This window comes from Cetorhinus maximus, chromosome 6 (assembly GCF_964194155.1).
Source record: "Cetorhinus maximus chromosome 6, sCetMax3.hap1.1, whole genome shotgun sequence".
Classification (NCBI taxonomy): Eukaryota; Metazoa; Chordata; class Chondrichthyes; order Lamniformes; family Cetorhinidae; genus Cetorhinus; species Cetorhinus maximus.
This window is the reverse complement of record NC_135884.1, coordinates 92,546,496-92,566,099: the sequence shown is the minus strand read 5'-3', so window position 1 is coordinate 92,566,099 and position 19,604 is coordinate 92,546,496. Positions and strand designations below refer to the sequence as shown.

The 19,604-nt window shown below is 42.7% G+C and overlaps 1 long non-coding RNA gene across 2 annotated transcripts in view; it reads right to left on the bottom strand.

Annotated features, from left to right (window-relative positions):
- LOC144681920 (uncharacterized) overlaps positions 1-19,604 on the bottom strand; it is a 258,533-nt gene that overhangs the window by 73,513 nt on the left and 165,416 nt on the right. The window contains exon 4 of one of the 2 annotated variants that reach the window (XR_013576878.1): positions 18,430-19,023. The exons of the other annotated variant lie outside the window; for it this stretch is intronic. This is a non-coding gene — a long non-coding RNA (uncharacterized LOC144681920). Of the gene's footprint in view, positions 1-18,429; positions 19,024-19,604 lie in introns of those variants that run through there. 2 annotated transcript variants of the gene reach the window in all.

Genomic DNA, 19,604 nt, shown 5'->3' with positions numbered 1-19,604 from the left:
GCAGCTCACTGGAGTAGATAATGTGTCAGCAGGGCAGAGCGTGAGATGTCAGAGAGACACAGGGTGGAGAGGAGATGATCATGGATTCACAGGGCACAGTATGGAATGATATAGGGCATATTCCCAGGGAGAGATTTATCCTGATTTCCTAGTTTAATATCAGAAGCATGGAGAATTTCTGAATCAAAGGGGGCTCATGCACTCAGGATCACTAGAGTGCACACTTCTACTGTCAGGCTTGGCTCAGTGGTAAATTTTGCATCTGTGACAGAAAGTGGTTCAAGCCCCACTCCAGAGACTTGAGCACATAATCTAAGCTGGCATGTCTGTGTAGTAAGGTGGGACCTGTAAAAGCGGGACGGTCTACATCTGAACCAAAGCGGGACTAACATCCTTGCAGGCGGGTTTGCTAGTGCTGTTGGGAGGAGTTTCAACTAATTCGGCAGGGGGAGGGGACACAGAATGTTAGCAGAATAGGGACACATCATAATACAGTAAAACAATCAAGTCAGAGGGAGTACAGCTGCAATAAGCTTCAAGGGAGTAAGGCAAGGCTGGATGGCCTCTACTTTAATGCCAGGAGTATTACAGGCAAAACGGATGAGTTAAGAGTGAGGATTGACACGTGGAATTGTGATATAGTAGCCATCACTGAGACGTGGTTGAGGGAAGGGCAGGATTGGCAGCTCAACATTCCGGGATATAGAATCTTCAGGCGAGACAGGGGAGGGGGTAAAAGAGGAGGAGGCGTTGCATTATTAGTTAAGGAATCAGTTACTACAGTAAGGGGAGATGATATCTTGGAGGGGGCATCGAATGAAGCTTTGTGGGTAGAGCTTAGGAATAAAAAAGGGGCAGCCACATTGTTAGGTGTTTATTATAGACCCCCAGATAGTCAGTGGGAAATTGAGGAGCAAATATGTGCACAATTTGTGGAGGTGTGTAAAAACAATAACAATAGGGTAATTATATTAGGTGATTTCAACTTTCCCAACATCAATTGGGATAGACATAGTGTTAAGGGCTTGGATGGAGTGGATTTCTTGAAATGTGTACAGGAGAACTTTTTAGGTCAATATGTAGAGGGCCCAACAAGGGATGGCGGAGTGCTGGACCTAATTCTGGGGAATGAAGCCGGACAGGTGGCTGAGGTGGTGGTGGGTGGGCATTTTAGTGATAGCGATCACAACAGGGTACAGTTTAAGCTTGTAATGGACAAAGAAATCAACAAGTTGCAAAAAAATGTTTTGGATTGGGGGAGAGTGGATTTTAGTAAAATAAGGCAGGATCTGGTCAAGGTAGACTGGGAACAGTTACTTGTGGGGAAATCTACAGAGGAACAGTGGGGGGTGGAAATGAGGAGGGTACAGGCTCAACATGTTCCCTCTAGGGTGATAGGAAGGAGTAACAATCCCAGAGAACCATGGATGACCAGAGTTATTTAGCTTAAGATGAGAAGGAAAAGAGAGGCTTTTAGCAGGTACAAGGGAAGCAAATCAACAGAGGCATTAGTAGAATACAGAAAGTGCAGGGTGGAGCTTAAGAAAGAAATTAGGGGAGCAAAGATAGGATATGAGAAAGCTCTGGCTGGTAAAAGTAGGGAAAATCCCAAGATATTCTATAAGTATATGAATGGGAAGAGGATAACCAGGGAAAGAGTAGGGCTCATAAGGGACCAAGGGGGCAATCTATGGGTGGAGCCAGGGGACATCGGTAGAGTGTTGAATGAATACTTCACATCGTCTTCACCCAAGAAAAGGAGGATGAAGGTATCGAACTCGGGGAGAGAGACTGCGAGGTTCTTAAGCAAATTGAGATAGGGAGTGACAAGGTATTGGAGGTGTTGGTAGGCTTAAAAGTGGACAAATCTCCAGGTCTGAATGATTTGTGTCCCAGACTGCTGAGGGAGGCAAGGGAGGAGATCGCAGGGGCTCTGACCCAAAATTTTAATTCCTCTCTGGCCACGGGGGAGGTGCCAGAGGACTGGAGAACAGCTAATGTGGTTCTGCTATTTAAGAAGAGTTGTAGAGTTAAGCCAGGGAACTACAGGCCAGTGAGTCTCATGTCAGTGGTAGGGAAACTATTGGAGAAAATTCTGAAGGAGAGAATCTATCTCCACTTGGAGAGGCAAGGTTTGATCAGGGATAGTCAGCATGGCTTTGTCAGAGGGAGGTCATGCCTAACAAATTTGATTGAATTTTTTGAAGATGTGACCAGGTGTGTAGATGAGGGTAGTGCAGTTGATGTAGTTTATATGGATTTCAGCAAAGCCTTTGACAAGGTCCCACATGGGAGACTTATAAAGAAGGCAAATGCACATGGGATACAGGGTAATTTGATAAGGTGGATTCAAAATTGGCTTAGTTGTAGGAGGCAGAGGGTGAAGACAGAAGGATGCTTTAGTGACTAGAAGCCAGTGTCCAGTGGCGTACCACAGGGATCTGTGCTCGGTCCCCTATTATTTGTCATTTATATAAATGACATAGATGACTATGTGGGGGGTAGGATTAGTAAGTTTGCGGATGACACAAAGATTGGCCAGGTGGTTAACAGTGAGGTTGAGTGTCTTGGGCTACAGGAAGATATAGACGGGATGGTCAAATGGGCAGATAAGTGGCAGATGGAATTTAACCCTGAAAAGTGTGAGGTGATACACTTTGGAAAGAGTAATTTGACAAGGAAGTATTCAATGAATGGCATAACACTAGGAAGTTCTGAGGAACAAAGGGACCTTGGCGGGTATGTCCATAGATCTCTGAAGGCAGAGGGGCATGTTAGTGAGTTAGTGAGGTGGTGAAAAAGGCACATGGGACACTTGCCTTTATCAATCGAGGCATAGATTACAAAAGTAGGGAGGTCATGTTGGAGTTGTATAGAATCTTAGTGAGGCCACAGCTGGAGTACTGTGTGCAGTTCTGGTCACCACATTATAGGAAGGATGTGATTGCACTGGAGGGGTTGCAGAGGAGATTCACCAGGGTGTTGCCTGGGATGAAACATTTAAGTTATGAAGAGAGGTTGGATAGATTGGGTTGTTTCCGTTGGAGCAGAGAAGACTGAGGGGCGACCTGATCGAGGTGTACAAGATTATGAGGGGCATGGACAGGGTGGATAGGAAGCAGCTGTTCCTCTTAGTTGAAGGGTCAGTCACAAGGGGGCATAAATTCAAGGTGAGGGGCAGGAGGTTTAGGGGGGATGTGAGGAAAAACCTTTTTACCCAGAGGGTGGTGACGGTCTGGAATGCACTACCTGGGAGGGTGGTGGAGGCGGGTTGCCTCACATCCTTTAAAAAGTACCTGGATGAGCACTTGGCACGCCATAACATTCAAGGCTATGGGCCAAGTGCTGGTAAATGGGATTAGGTAGGTAGGTCAGGTGTTTCTCATGTGTCAGTGCAGACTCGATGGGCTGAAGGGCCTCTTCTGCACTGTGATTCTGTGAAATCATGTGGGCTGCTTTTCCTGGTGTCGAACTTTTTGCCTGTTGCTGGAGCTGCAACCATCCAGGCAAGTGGGGAGCAATTCATAACACTCCTGACTTGTGCCTTGTAGATAGTGGAAAGGCTTTGGCAAGTCAGAAGTGAATTACTCACTGCAGAATACCCAGCCTTTAACTTACTCTTATAGCCTCAGTATTTATGTGGCTGGCCCAGTTAAGTGTCTGGTCAATGATAACCCCTAGGATGTTGATGGTGGGGAATTCAGTGATGGTAATGTCATTGAATGTCAAGGGGAGGAGATTAGATTGTCTCTTGTTGATTGTCCTTGTCTGGCACTTGTGTGGAACGATTGTTGCCTGCCACTTAGAGGCCCAAGCCTGAATGATGTCTAGGTTTTGCTGTAGTATGCAGACACGGACTGCTTCATTATATAAGGAATTCAAATGGAACTGAACACTGTAACCATCAGAGAACATCATCATTTCTAACCTTATGAGAAAGTTATTGATAAAGAAGCTGAAGATGGATGGGCCTAGGACACTGCCCTGAGGAATTTCTACAGTGATGTCCTGGAACTGAGATTATCCTCCAACAACCTCGACCATCCTCCTTTGTGCTAGGTATGACTCCAGTTGGTGGAGAGTTTTTCCCCTAATTCCCACTGACTGTTTACAATGGCTCCTTGACGCTACACTTGGTCAAACACTGCCTTCACATCAAGGGTAGTGACTCTTAATTCACCTCTGGAAAACTGCTCTTTTGTCCATTTCTGAACTGAGCCTGTAATGAGGTCTGGAACCAGGTGGTGCTGGTGGAACCCAAACTGAGCATCAGTAAACAGACAATTGGTGAGTAAGTGACACTTGATAGCACTGTTGACAAGTTCATCCGTTACTTTACCGATGATTGAGAGTAGATTAATGGAGTGGTAATTGGCTGATTTGGATTTGTCCTTTTTTGTGGACAGCAAGTTCCTGGGAAATTTTCCACTTTTTTGGGTAGATGTCAGTGTTGTAGCTGTACTGGAACAGCTGCATCAGATGTGTGGTTAATTCTGATAAATGAGTCTTCACTACTTACAGCCAAGATATTTTTGGGGCCCATATAATTTGCCGTATCCAGTGCTTTCAGCCACTTCTTGCTATCACAAGGAATGAACCAAATTGACTGAAGACTGGCTTTTCTTATCTCGTGCACCTCAGCAGGAGGCTGAGATTGATCATTCACTCGCCACTTTGGATGAAAATGGTTGCAAACGTTTCAGCCTTATCTTTTCTGCTTATGTGCTGGTCTCTGCCATCATTAAGGATGTAGATTTTCATGGGGCCTTCGCTTCTCGATAGCTGTTTAATTGCCTACCACCATTCATGACTGGATGTAACAGGACTTCAGAGCTTTAATCTTATTTGTTGACTGTGGGATCGCTTTGCTTTGTCTTTCGTATGCTGCTTCTGTTGTTTTTCATGCATATAGTCCTGTGATTTAGCTTCACCAGGGTGGCACCTTCTTTTTAGATAGGACTGATGCAGCTCTGGAATGCTCTTCTATTCTCCTCATTGAACCAGGGTTGATCCCATGGCTTGATGGTAATGGTAGAGGAAGGGAAATGATTGGCCATGGGGTTACAGATTGTGCCATTGTTGATGGCCCACAGTGCCTCATGAATTACCATTTTTAAGCTATAGATCTTTTCTGAAACTATCCCATTTAGCACAGTGGCAGTGCCACACAACACGATGGGTGCCCTCTGTGTGATGATGGGACTTCACTTCTGCAAGGAGTGTGCAGTGATCACTTCTACCAATACTATCCTCAGCAGAGGCAGGTAGATTGATTGCCTCATGTTGGGTCAGTCACACCTGACACAGGCCAAATGTTCAGCACTCGTCCAGCTCGATCAGTAGTGTTATTATTGAGCCACTGTTGGTGATAGACATTGAAGTTCCCCAGCCAGAGTACATTGCTACTTTCAGCTTATCCCGAGTGCTTTCAATGTGAAGGAGTACTGATTCATTGGCTGAGGAAGGAAAGTAGATGGTAATCAGAAGGAGGTTTCCTTATCAATATTTGACCTAATGCCATGAGACTTCATGGGGTTTGGGGTCAACACTGAGGATTCCAAGGGTTACTCCCTCCCAACTGTACTGTTAGGAGGAATCTGGGATGTTGGCTGATAGTTATAATCACAGAAGCATACCTATGTCAGACTGTTGCTTGGCTAATCTGTGGGACAACTTGTCCAATATTGGCAGAGGTCCCCAGATATTGATGAGGAGGACTTTGAAGGATTGACTAGGCTTAACGTGCCTTTGTCATGTCTGGTTACTAGGTCAATGTTGGATAGTCTTCTGGTATTCTCCACTAACAGGATGCTGCCATCAAGCCAAAAAGGCATTCTGCCTATCACACAAATGAGAAATGTGGTATTTGAATTTCAGTGCCAGTGTGATGCCAGGTATGTAGGCCGTGCGTCTCAATGACTGGCAGATCATACCAAACAGCATGTCCCTTCAGCTGTTCGCAACAGGCAAAGTAGCGACTGTGCCCAACCAAATACTGCTTGCAAAACTCAAAACTGTGTCCAACATTAGATGTGATTCCATGATTGGACAACACCTGCTAATAATCCTGATTGTGCGAAGAATTACACTGAAAACCAATTTGAGATTATCAGTTGGGCTCATGCTAGAAGTCACATATATTCACACACAGGGTCTTGTCCTTTGCAGGCAGGAAGAGCATGTCCACACATTGTGCCTTTTTTTGACTAAAGAAAAGATTGGGGGATAGCCATTCCCTGGTTCTTTCTTCAGGGCAACGCCTTGACCAGAGTCAACCTGCTTGGCAGTTAACTGTTTCCTGCTGCATTCCCCAATCCAAAGACTTTACCAGTCAGAGTCCACTTGCTAACCAATCAGCACTCTCTTTTCATGCAATATAAATTGTTGTTCCCTTTACTTCGGTATTTTCTTGCGAGCTGTCCTGATTAGTACAAGACAAAAAGCTTCGATAACACATCTCTTTCTTCAGCAATACTCATCTTCTGGTTATCTTATTAGGCTTATTCTTATTAGGCTTTTTCATAGCATTTTGATACAACTGAGTGGCTTGCTAGGCCATTTCAGATGGCAGTTAAGAGTCAACCACATCACTGTCGGTCTTGAGTCATATGAAGGCCAGACTGGGTGAGGGCGGCAGACTTCTTTCTCCAAAGGAAGCAGATGGGTTTTTACAACAACCTGGTAGTGTCATGGTCACAATTAACAACACTAGCTCACTAGCTTTTTATTCCAGATTTATTTAATTAATTGAATTTAAATTCCCCAGCTGCCACAGTGCAATTTAAATTCATATCTCTGGATCATTAGCCCAGGTCTCTGGAAAACTAGTCAAGTAACATAATTACTTAGCTGATAGCTGATGCATTACTTGTCTTGTTATTGTGTAAGCTGATAGTGTAATGGGCTGTCATAGTCAGATCCTGATCTTAACAGCTTAACAGTACTGATCTTAACAGTACTGCAGCATTTTAAGTGGGTCGAGTTAAGGCAGTGCATCAGTAAAACTAAAATTGCAAGTCATATATCTACTTAATTCATGATTGATGCCTTTGTATCTCAATTGCTAATGTGCAATATTCAACCTGCACAGTATTTGCCTTAAATACTTGATCACTTTCAGGAAATCATTTTGTATTATGTTGTGTTGTCACAGTTTGTGCTGGCAGCAGTTCAATGTGGTCCTGCTACCTCCTGAATAAGGGTATTTTTTTAAACTCAAGTCAAGGCTGAATCTGGGAAATGGTGACAGTGGAGAACCCTTGTCTGTGTTCTTCAGATGCAGCCTTTCACTAATGTGTTGCTGGGGAAGTTTTCCACAAAAGGGAGTGGAAGCAGCGCCAGTTCAAGGACAGGGGTTAATAAATGTCCTGTAGGCCTACTTAGTTCAGCTCTCATTAGTGAGTTTGTTTTTGCTGCTGGAAATAGCACTGGCTCAGCTTGTCACCCAACTCTGCTGGTGACCACACATTATGCACTAATAGACAGCACATTATGGGCTAATACACAATCAGGTAGTATCTCAATGCTTGATCCACAGATTAAAGGTTTAACAGCCCTTTCATAATCAAATAATCAAATTTAGTACATTTACAGAAGTAGCATACGTCTTGGGAAATGCTGACGTCAGAGAGCCTGCTGATTGAGCCTGCTGATCAGCGGTTAATGTTGTGCTCAAACTGCACCTCGATTTACAGCTTTATAAAGGTGGGTTTTTTTTCCAGCATTAGCTAAGTGTGAGATATCATGCTTTTACCTTGTACCTACCAGAGGTGCTGGAGCTGTAATAGCCCTCCAACCTTAGACACAATAAGAATGAAGTGTCTCAGGAAGCAGCCAGGGGCGCTGTTGACTATACAAGACAGGAAGATGTTAACCATGAAAGGTGCATATAATAAAACAGAAAATACTGGACATAAACAGGTCAGGCAATGTTTGTGAAGAGAAAGAAACAGGGTGGAAGACGAGACATATCCTATCACTGACCTTCCCTTTTGTTCTTTTTCCATCCTCTCCCATTTCACCTCGTTAAAACATATTACATTTCTAACTTTTCCCAGTTCTGTTGCAAGGTCTTTGACCAGAAACATTAACTGTTTTTTATCCATAGATGTTGCCTGGCCTGCTGAATATTTCAAGAATTTTCTGTTTTTATTTTAGACTTCCAGCATCTGCACTATTTTGCTTTTGTGTTGGAAGATGTACATTTTGTTTTGGGGTTTTAATCCCCTTTTTTGCAGACACTAGTCGTGGTAAAAGCCCATCATGGTGAACACAGCCAGTATCGGGATAATTACAAGCCAACATGTCCATCAGTAAATTGACAGGATTGGGTGGAGCAATGGTTTTACACCTTGCCTGATTTCACTTTCCATTGAAGTTGGGAATGTAAAGCTGGTGTTCAATCCCACTCATGGATTTCCTGCCCAGAAAATTAAGTTAAATGTGTTTGTTCATTTTGCTTAATAGGTCCCTGGATGCCTCACATCATTATCCAGCTGACAGATCTGGCAGGTAACCTGCTCCCAAACTTATCAGCGACCCCTTACTCAGCCCAGGGAAGTGGAATAATCCACCTTCCAATATCATTGTTGGCTGTCCCTCAACTCAAGGATGACATCTGCTCAGGGTTGTGAGTTTTTGCCATGGGTGTTCATGTAACTGAACAGGCCAATTCATGACCTGCAGATCTTCGGGTAGGATGTCCCATGAGTTAGTGTGATCCAAATAGTTGTTTGGTAGTACAGAACTTGAGTTTTGCTGAACTAAGACACATGTTGCCAAAGTTTTTTGTTTGCATTCATCAGGACAATTTGCAAGAATACCAAATATAAAGGGAACAACAATTAATACTTCACGAGAAACAAGTGATGATTGGTTTGCAAGTGGACTCTGATTGGTAGAGGTGTTGCCATGGAGAATGCACATGTTAACTGATGACAGTCAACTGCAAAGCTTTGTTTAAATTCAAACCATGCAGGTTGACTCTGATTGGTCAAGGCATTACCCTGGAGAATGAACCAGAGAATGTCTGTTGCTTATTTAGTTGAAACAGATGCAATATGTGTATATGTTCTTTCTGTCTGCAAAGAACAGCGTCCTATGCATTAATATTTAGCTTCTAGCATGCAGAAGTACGCCACACTGTGAGCCCGGCTGATATTCTTGAATTGGCTGTCAGTGTAATTCTTAGCACACTCAGGGTTGTTTAGCAATCTCTTCTCATGAAGTATAAATTGTTGTTCCCTTTACATTTGGTATTCTTGTAAATTGTCCTGATGAATGCAAGGCGAAAAACTTTGACAACATGTATCTTTTTTCAGCAATACTCAAGTTCTGTACTACCAAACAACTATTTGGATCACACTATCTCATGGGACGTCCTACCAGAAGATCTGCAGGTCATGAATTGGCCTGTTCAGTTACATGAACACCCATGGCAAAAACCCACAACCCTGAGCAGATGTCATCCTCGAATTGAGGGACAGCCAACAATGATATTGGAAGGTGGATTATTCCACCTCCTTGGGCTGACTAAGGGGTCACTGATAAGTTTGGGAGCAGATTACCTGCCAGCTCTATCAGCTGGACAATGATGCGGGGCATCTAGAGACCTATTAAGCAAAATGAACAAACACATTTAACTTAATTTTCTGGGCAGGAAATCCATGGGTGGGATTGAACACCAGCTTTACGTTCCCAACTTCAATGGAAAGTGAAATCAGGCAAGGTGTAAAACCAGTGCTCCACCCAATCCTGTCAATATATCGATGGACATGTTGGCTTGTAATTATCCCCATACTGGCTGTGTTCACCATGATGGGCTTTTACCATGACTAGCCTCTGCAAAAAAACCCCAAAACAAAATGTACATCTTCCAACACAAAAGCAAAATAGTGCAGATGCTGGAAGTCTAAAATAAAAACAGAAAATTCTTGAAATATTCAGCAGGTCATGCAACATCTATGGATAAAAAACGGAATAACGTATTCTTGCGAATTGTCCTGATGAGCAAGACAAAAAGCTTCGGCACTATGTGTCTTTTTTCAGAAATAGTGGGATCCGGAGTGTGGGATTTGTTTCCTTTTCTTTCCTTCTCTGCCGCCACTCTGCCTCATCATTAAAGTGTTGGGACTTGAAGCGTGGTGCAGCTTGATGGCAAGTTGTCACCATTCTGAACGGTTAGTAGCAAGTTCCTATCGGTCATTAAGGTCAATGCCGCAGTGCTTCAAGGAGATTTTCAGAGAGTCTTTGAAGCGTTTTCTTTGTCCTCTCCTGGAACGTTGGCCACTTGAGAGTTGAGAAAACAAGACATGGAGAGGGAATGATTTTCGGCTATCTGGACACAGTGCATTGAAGTAGATTTTTGTAGAAGTTTTGCCTGAATGCTTCTGGATCTGGTTTCAAGAAGGATACTAGCATTGTTTAACAGTCCTCCAAATGAATCCAGAGGTGGCAGAGGCATTGATGGTGGAATTTCTCTAATGCTCAAATGTGTCACTGAAATGGAGTCCAGGTCTCAGTGCAGTATAGGGATGTGATGACAACTGCTCTGTACACTAGAACTTTTGTTGACTTTTGGAGGTCTTTGTTGTAAAACACTTGCTGCAATATATCTTTCCTGTTGCATCCACTTATTGCTTTCTGTGGCAACATAGCCAAAAATAGCTTGTGTTCTGAAGATGTACAGCTTCTTGAGTTTGTATTTATTTGTATAATTGGCAATCTATAGTAGATAACTATTTTCTGGAATGACTGAGCACGTTTTGGGCTATGCCTATACCTTATTCTAAAATAAATGTATTTGAATTAATGTGTGTTTTAAAGTGTGCATATTGAATTAATTTTCATGTTCTGCAATACATACACAGTATTGTCAATGTGTCTTCTTGAATTAATTATGTCTTCCTAAATACATGAATGTGATCAGATCTTGGGTGGAATTTTATGGCCCCATCGCGGCGAGGGCAGGACCGTAATATGTGGCAAGCCGTTCAAAAGTCCATTGACTTCAGTGGGACCTTAAAATTCCGCCCCTTGTGTGTGAGCCTTGAGTCAGTGGTAGCACTTTCACCTCTCAGTGAATAGGTCATGGGTTCAAGACCCACTGCAGAGATCTGAGTGCATAATCTAGGCTAACACTTCAGTGTAGTACTGATAAAGTGCTCTATTGTCAGAGGTGCCATCTTTCAGAGGAGACATTAAACCACAGCCTCATCTGCCCTCTCAGGTGGGCATAAAAGATATATTTTATATATGTGTATATCCAAATTCCTTCACCTATGTTTAATTTGTATCTCTTACTATTTTACACATCAAGAAGTATTGCAAGATGGCATCAATTGGAGTTAGCTCTCTGGGCACCTAATGGTTGAGTAGAAATCTTGATATACACCTGAATACAAATAACATACATTGTACACTCATTACTAAGCCAACAGCTCCGCGAAGACTTAACCAGGTTCATTGGACCGATGATAGCCATATACCAAAGACCTCTGTACTGTGAATTGGCCACTGGGTTATGACCTGCTGGACGTCCATAGCTACAAGGACACCTGCAAGTGAAATATGAAGATGATGGAGATTGACACAAACAACTGGGAAACAGCCACAATGGTCGGGATTTCTAGGGGTTGACTGTTCTGAGGGGCATTGGAAGGCTTACTTACTTAGACTTAGTTCCTCCAGTCCCATGCAGAACAATAAGCAGCAAAACTTTGCCATCGGCCCTTGTCCATCACAATCTCTTTCGCTCCAGCCCAGGTGGTGTCCTGCTCTTGGAGGTCCTCCTTAAATGTACTTCACCAGGTCTTCTTTGGCCAGCAAGGCTTCTTTTGGTGGCGTCCATTCTCCTGCCACTATGTGGGGCATACATCCGGGAGGTGAAATATCTGTCCTTCCAGCCTCTGCCGTCTTTCTGTCACAATGTCCCACAGGTGCCTTTCACCAATCCTCTGTAGTACTTCTTCATTAGTGATGCTGTCTCTCCATGTGATGCTCAGGATCTTACATGGGCAGTGCTGGTGGAAGATGTTCAACTTATGTGACAATCGGGTCGTTGGTAAGATTTTAGAGTCCATTATTAAGGATGAGATTTCAGAATACTTGGAAGTGCATGGTAAAATAGGGCAAAGTCAGCATGGTTTCATCAAGGGGAGGTCATGCCTGACAAATCTGTTAGAACTCTTTGAGGCAGTAACGAGTAGGTTAGACAAAGGAGAGCCAATGGATGTTATCTACTTGGACTTCCGGAAGGCCTTTGACAAGGTGCCGCACAGGAGGCTGCTCAGTAAGATCAGAGCCCATGGTGTTAGAGGCAAGGTATTAGCATGGATAGAAGATTGGCTGTCTGGCAGGAGGCAGAGAGTGGGGATAAGGGGGTCCTTCTCAGGATGGCGGCCGGTGACTAGTGGAGTTCCTCAGGGGTCAGATTTGGGACCACAATTTTTCACTTTATACATTAATGATCTAGATGAAGGAACTGAGGGCATCCTGGCTAAGTTTGCAGATGATACAAAGATAGATGGAGGGACAGGTAGTATTGAGGAGGCGGGGAGGCTGCAGAAGGATTTGGACAGGTTAGGAGAATGGGCAAAAAAGTGGCAGATGGAATACAATGTGGGGAAGTGTGAGGTCATGCACTTTGGTAGGAAGAACAGAGGCATAGACTATTTTCTAAATGGGGAGAGAATTCAGAAATCTGGAGTGCAAAGGGACTTGGGAGTCCTAGTCCAGGATTCTCTTAAGGTTAACTTGCAGGTTGAGTCAGTAGTTAGGAAGGCAAATGCAATGTTGGCATTTATTTCGAGAGTACTAGAATATAAAAGCAGTGATGTGCTGCTGAGGCCTAATAAGGCTCTGGTCAGACCACATTTAGAATATTGTGAGCAATTTTGGGCCCCGTATCTCAGGAATGATGTTCTGGCCCTGGAGAGGGTCCAGAGGAGGTTCACGAGAACGATCCCAGGAATGAAAGGCTTAACATATGAGGAACGTTTGAGGACTCTGGGTCTATACTCGATGGAGTTTAGAAGGATGAGGGGGGGGATCTGATTGAAACTTACAGAGTACTGAAAGGCCTGGATAGAGTGGACGTGGGGAAGATGTTTCTATTAGTAAGAGAGACTAGGACCCGAGGGCACAGCCTCAGAGTAAAGGGAAGACCTTTTAGAACAGAGATGAGGAGAAACTTCTTTAGCCAGAGAGTGGTGAATCTATGGAATTCATTGCCACAGAAGGCTGTGGAGGCCAGGTCATTGAGTGTATTTAAGACGGAGATAGATAGGTTCTTGATTGGTAAGGGGATCAAAGGTTACGGGGAGAAGGCGGGAGAATGGGGTTGAGAAACTTATCAGCCATGATTGAATGGTGGAGCAGACTCGATGGGCCAAATGGCTTAATTTCTGCTCCTATGTCTTATGGTCTTATTATCCCCTCCATGGCATAATCACCCCTACTATTACAAACAGTGAATCTTCGGACTCAAAATGAAATCGTCAGCTGAATAAAAATGGTGGCCTGTCCATAGCTGCCTAAAATCTTTCAAAAATACAACAAATAAATGGAGAAAAATATCTAAAATGAAATAAAGGATTTTATAGATTCACATCATTAAGAAAACCTTCTGAATACTTGTGATCTTCCACATTAGTCTAGTTTCCAAGATATTCTAGTCATCCTTGGGATTATTCTTCTCCCTGCAAATCTCTAATCTTACACATATACTGCTCCCTCACTAACAAAGACACTACATAAAATGTTTCCTATTAGAAGACACAACCCCGGCTGCAATAGATAGAGCCTGCTGCCAGTGAGAACAGATTAGTATGGCTCAGTATCATGAGCCCCTAAGGGTAGCACTGAATGCTGAAACTTTAAAAGCAGATCACTTCTAGACATGCATAGAAGTATAAGAAACAACAACTCGCATTTATATAGCACCTTTAATGTGGAAAAACATCTGAAGGCACTTCAAAGAAGCATAATCAAACAAAAATGGATGGTGAGCCAAAGAAAGGTATTAGGTGAGATGACCACAAGTTTGGACAAAGGAATGGATTTTAAGGAGGCTCTTGGAGATTCTTAAGAAGCGGAACAAGAAGCTCTGGATAAAATCAAGTTGGGATGAGTGGAACCAAACAAGGGCAATAAACTGGATAATGGGAAAAGGGCATTGGAGGAGGATAACGTGATTGATTTCACCCTCTATCAACAGAGAGGTTGAGGGCACGGCAAGTTAATGCACCACACACACAGAGCATGTTATTTGTGACTTCGGCTGTTTCAGTGCTATAGGGGTGGAAACTTGATTTGAGAGATTTAAACATGAAGTTCCAAAAAAGCTGGGCACAGATTTTGGTGGTGAGCTGAAAGTCTTTGAAGTAGAGTAGAATTATCAGTGTCTAACTGTGCTATATTACAGTGGTCTTGATGCTGGTACAAAATTCACAAAACAGTAGCCCATGGAGAAAAGATTGAAACATTCCCAACTCAAGCTCAATGATCAAGAGGCAGAGACTGATTCCATTAACTGAATTTCCTTGGTAAAGGTGCAACACCTTTTGGGAAACAAAAGACTAGCATCCAGAAAGTGAAGGGATGAAAGTTTATCTTGAACAAATATAAACCACTGTAAATCTCAACATCCTCAGTCACGTAACTCACGTAGGTCTTTGGAATCATGGATTGATAAGGAGTAAACCATACTGTACTTCAGAACATTATGGTCCATTCTTTGCAAGGAATTTGGAGGGAATGGATGGGGGTTGGGGGTGGTGGTCGTAACAGGCAGAAATTTACAGAAAGGTGAGCAACCTGGTGGTCCTGCCAAATATAATGGCAGGAGATAATTTAATGCTTTATTTCTTCCTTTTCCAGCTGGCAGCCAGCCAGATTGAGAGACTGACTGTCTATCAGGTGGGGATCCAAGTTGGGGAATGGAATGGAGGGAGAGAGAAATCACGGGTCAAGGGAAGACATCACGGGTTGGAGGAGATCATGAGGATTAGGTGCGGGATTATGGGTCAGGGTGTGAGATTCTGTATTGGGGAAGATCATGGGGGATGGGCATCATGGATTGGGGAGATCGCAGAGGTGAGGGGATCATGGGTCTGGTGGGGATCATGGTTGGGAGGTTGTAGGTTGAGAGTTGAAATGATCACAAAAGAGGTTTGAAGATAACATGGGGGAGGGGTTGAACACATGTTTCTCAGATTTTTGAAATTTTAACACACCCTCTCTCCCACCTGTTGTGTGGGTTTAAAATTACCCATAATGCACAGCCCAGCATTCTTTCAACATACAATGCACCAAATCCTCTGCCTACTCACACCCTCAATGTAATTTGCTTTCTTGGCTGTTTAGCTGTTGCCGTTGTTACTGCTCTGGGTCTTCTGACAAACTGAAATCCAAAAATTACAATCTGCTGCATGTCAGGCTGCATTTGTGCTTTCCTGGAATGACTGAGTTACAGTTTGCTCCATGAAGCTTGATTAAGAAAATCTATTCAGAGTGGACTCTTACTCTAGTTCCAGTGAACCCAGTTGTTATAGGTGACAAGATCATACAAGAGTGCTCGCTGATCTGAGCACTGACTGGCAGCTAAGGAAACAAGATATCTCTGCCTTATCCAGCTGTGGTAAACCATCACCATTTCCGTTCCTGCTCTTTGCTAAAATCCATCAAATATTTATTTGATAACTTTTAACCACAGCAGCCTGATGAAATGTCTCATCCTGTGGAATTGGGAACCAAGTACGATAATGGGCAGGACTGGGGAATTCTACTGCTTTAGGATTAAATTAATATCAAGATGTGCAGAGGTGCAAAATCAGAATAAGCAAGCAGGCTGTAAGTTAATGTATCTAACCATCTTTCCTTCTTCATCTATGCTGCCTCAGCTCAACCAGAGCCTCCCCAATGCTCAATCTACCTCCATCTCCAGTTATATACTCACTATACTATAAAGCTATATTCACTCCTGTATTATATTCTACACCATGTCCACTTACCTTAAATGCAGCATACTTCACTTTTGTTTGAATGGAAAACTAATTGAAATAAGTATGAATAAACCCACCACGCAGGAAATGTTGAAAAAAAATTTCCATTTTTATAGCATTTTATGAGATGAAGAAAGTGGGATAGGTTCTATTACACCCATACAGAATGGCTAAACTGCTTACTCATTGACAGGTGGGTGTTAACGTTGTGAGGCAGGTACTATCCTAAAATTCCCCCCTTCTGGGAAGTAGTAATAAGGAGCACCATCAGTTTAGAAGGAACAGCCATTGGTAATGATCCTAAAATAGGTCCATTGAAATTGCTGGTTGAAGTCCAGCTGATATTCCTGTCATCATTGTCTCTCTTTCATTCTTAGGATATCGTGGAGGTAGTGAATGCTTAAGCTGTTGGATCGGGGTGCCAATTAAACGGATTACTTTGTCCTGGATGTGGCAATAAAAGCTCATTGTTTAGGGGTGCTGCTGAAGGGGCTAGAGATGTGTCTCCTCACAGAGTGAATCTGATCATCAAGAAGTTAGTATTAAGGTGGGGGGCGTGTGTGGGGGGTGGGGTGGTGTGCGAGTGTGTGCTTGCCAATCTCCCTGAGGCACAAAACAGTTTTCAAAATAAAAAATGAAGATGTTAAAATTGTGATCAAACATGCTCTCTCATGTGACTCTGTCACTTTAGCAGGGACATGTTATTATATACATTTTAAAAATTTTATTTGATGTTGGAAACCTCATCCCGCCAGTGGATGAGGGTTTCAAAAAATGCAAAGGCTATGTGGCCTTTTCGCCTGCCCGCTTACTGTAAGATGGGCGGGCAGTGAAAAATTTCTTCTAATTACCTTTTTAATGGCCTTAATAGGCCTTTTAATTTCAGCAGGCGGCTGCCGACTCCACTGTGTGCCGCCAACCAAAAGATCGCGTGAGTGCATGATGACACCGGGACGCTTGCCCGACTTCATCGCACGTCATTTTACGCTAAGTCAGGTCTGCCGCGCGCCTGCCCGCTGAGCTAAAAATTCAGCCCCAAGGTTATGAATAGACTAGTTTAGTCTCAGGCTGTTGTTAGGAAAGGATGTAGTCGGTAACAAGGGATTGGAGTTTGGAGCGGGGACCGAAAACAACGGTTTCAGGCTTCCCCATGTTTACTTGGACCTATTTAATATTTATGTCAACCTATGCTGACTGGGTCATTTTAAGACACGCAATTTAAACATAACTCATTCCCAAGTACTGCCTGTGGGAAAAAAAAATTTAAAAACCCCGAAACTTGACTCAGAGCTTGGTTGGAATTTATTGTAATATTTGAACTATTTTTTATGTGTTGATATTATATATTCTGGGTTGGACATCAGCCTATTTTTCTATTGTAGAGTGTTTCTTGTAGTTCAATATAAAAAAAATAAAAATCCTATCTGAGAGCCAGCACCTTCCCATATTGTGTATTGGACTCAGTTTAACAACTTCCCATCAGGGCTTCAAGGTGTATTTGTACATGTACACTGATGACATGCAGCTCTACCTCTCCACCATCTCTCTCACTCCCCTCTACAGTCTCAGTGTTGCAGGCTGGTTGCCCAACACAGTGTTGGATGAGCTGCAGTTTTCACCAGTTAAACACAGGGAAGATCAAATCCATCACCCTTGGCACCCATCATGAACTCATACCCTTGTGACTAATTCCATCTCATTGCCAGTCTATTACTCAGACTGAACCAGACTGTTTGTAGCCTCAGCATCCTATTTAGCCTTGACATGAGCTTCCAATCCCATAGCCTGTCCATCACAAAGATCGTCAGCTTTGACCTCTGTAACATGCACTCTGTGTCAACACATCTGCTGCTAAAACACTCATTTATGCCTTTGTCATCTCCCAACGACTATTCCAATGTTTTTCAGGCTCCATAAATGTCAACTCATCCAAGACTCCACTACTTGTACGCTATTGGCTCAAATTTAAAATTCTCATCTTCACATTTAAAGCTCTCTGTGGCCTCTCTACCTCTGTAACTTTCTTGAGCTCCACAACTCTCTCCCAATTCTCTTACATATTACACAACACCCCCCTCCCCCCACCAGCACCATTAACCCCACCATCGATAGCCCCATCTTTAGCCATCCAGCCCCATGCTTGGCAATTGTCTCCCTAAATCCCTCCACCTCACTACCTCTCTCTCTTCCACGGCCATCCCTGAAACCAACCTCTTTGACCAAGCTTTTGGTCACCCCTTCCTAATATCATTTTCTTTGGCTTAGCCTTTGTGGAGTGCCTTGGTATGTTTTTCTGCATTGAAAAGCATGATATAAGGAAGTGGCAATGGTGACGGATAGCAGTCGCCAATTTTCACAAAGGAATCTTGACAAAAAGCAAGGAGCGCAGTCACAGGATGGATAAACTGAGTTCCTCTAAGCCTTTGGATGTAAAAGGAAGTCTGTAATAAGTTTAATGACTTGAAGTTAAGACCATCAAAATACAGTCAGCATGCGTGCAATTTGAATAGACCAGAACATGTCAATATGCTTGACATTTAAGGAAATTTGTGAAGTATAACAACAGTACAAATCAGTTGGGCTCAATGTCTGTGTTGTGGGTTCAATATAATCTACAAATTGTCTATTGAGCAAGTGTGTCATTTTGTCATAGTCCAAAACACTGTAGGTACACTTCTTACACACAACTGTATTTTAAATCAAATTCTTGTAGTACAAATTAACTGATATGCAGTTAACTGGATGTTAAAGTAGGTGATTATCTAGCTAATACGGATGACAACAAAACTTGATTTAGAGTAATTATGGAAAGAGACCAAAAATGTCCAAGATAAAAATGCCCAACTAAGGAAGAGTTAATTTCAATGTTTAAGAAGGGACTTATCACAAGTAGATTGGAAAATGCAATTTCAGGATACAGCAGTATTGAAGCAATGGAAGGCATTCAGGGAAGAGATAGTTCAGGTACAAACTAGGCATATTCTTTGAAGGGAAAAGGTAGAGCATCCAAAGCAAATGTGGCCTAGATGACAAAGGAAATAAAAGATTAAATTAACCAATTTATCATAAATGTCAAAAGCAGGATTCAGTTAATAACCAGGAAGATTACAGAAAGCATAGGAGAGAGTTGAAAAAGTTAAGATACAAGGCAAAGAGACACTAAAAGATTAGCAAGAAACATTAAATTAAACCCTAAACATTTTCTAAGCATTTTAAGAGGTTAGCTAGGGAAAACTTTGGACATATTAAAGACCCAAAAGGAAACCTTCATGTAGACATGGCTAAAGTATTAATGAGTATTTGCATCTATCTTCACAAAAGAAGCTGAAGATATAAAGGTTATACTAAAAAAGGGAGGTTATATGGACAGGATGGTAATAGATAGAGAAGACATACTAAAAAGATAATTTTACTGTAGATTGGTAAGTCTCTTGGTCCAGATGGAACACATACTAGGTTGGTGAAAGAAATAAAGGTATAAGTGGCAAAGGCATTAGTCACAATCTTTCAATCCTCATTGGATACAGGAGTTCTGCCAAAGGACCGGAGGGATGTTAATGATATACCACTATTCAAGAAGGGGAGAAGGAAACTAGGATGCAA